A 1172-nucleotide genomic window follows, 5' to 3' on the forward strand; every position below is an offset into this window, starting at 1 on the left:
ATAAATTGTAAATCCAAATAACAACAAAACTACAAAGGATTCCGCGGTACACGTGTTTCAAGCTTTATATGTGTATAATATAATATGTGTATAATTTACAATGTAAAGCTATCCTCAGCCGCACATATTATATTATACACATATAAAGCTTGAAACACGTGTACCGCGGAATCCTTTGTAGTTTTGTTGTTATTTTTTGGATTTACAATTTATTCTTTCACCGCAACCACTAGCTGGAATACACAGGTGCTTACACTTGTCAAGTATTACCTCTAAATTTCAATTTACCTATATATATATATATATATATATAGATATATATATACATACATATATATATATATATATATTTGTATAAATATGCACATATATGCATAAATATATCGATATATGTGCACACACATGCACACGTGCATATATACTTACATACATACATATATGCACACATATACACATGTGTGTATAGGCATCTATTATTTGTGGTTTGTAGTTTAATGATGTACATGGATAATTCCAATTTACTGATTGCAAACGCGCCTATGAGCACCATTTATGTATGCGTTTGTATATATGTGTATGTGTGTATGCATGCATGTGTGTGTGTATACATGTATGAATATGCATGTGTCTAATATATATATGCATATATGTATGTGTGTGTGTGTATTTATGCTTATATGCTGACATATCATGGGCCAGTCATTAAATATAAGGTAAAACATGCAATTCTTAAAATCAAATCCATATCTTTTGAGCATGTTAAATTTAACGTGTTTGCTCCTTTTTTTCCAGCTGTCTCTCATAAAAAATGGAAAGATTTATATTAAAATCTGTTATTTGTATTTATTTATATATGGTAGACATGCATTACAGCCATGCTGGAATGTATGCGTGTTGATGAGTATTTAGAGAGAGAGATGGATAGATAGATTGGTTGATTGATATATATATATATATATATATATATATATATATAAAACAAATAATAAATGTGTATATGCATATATATGTACAGGTATATATATATATATGTATATATATATATATAAAAAACAGACAGTGTTGGAACTCTTTTAAACAAAATAATATATTCCTCTATACACAATCATACAAAAAAACCACCTTTTTTGTATTTATTTTTACTCGCATATATATATATATATATATATAGA

Source organism: Octopus bimaculoides, chromosome 22, assembly GCF_001194135.2.
Source record: "Octopus bimaculoides isolate UCB-OBI-ISO-001 chromosome 22, ASM119413v2, whole genome shotgun sequence".
NCBI lineage: Eukaryota > Metazoa > Mollusca > Cephalopoda > Octopoda > Octopodidae > Octopus > Octopus bimaculoides.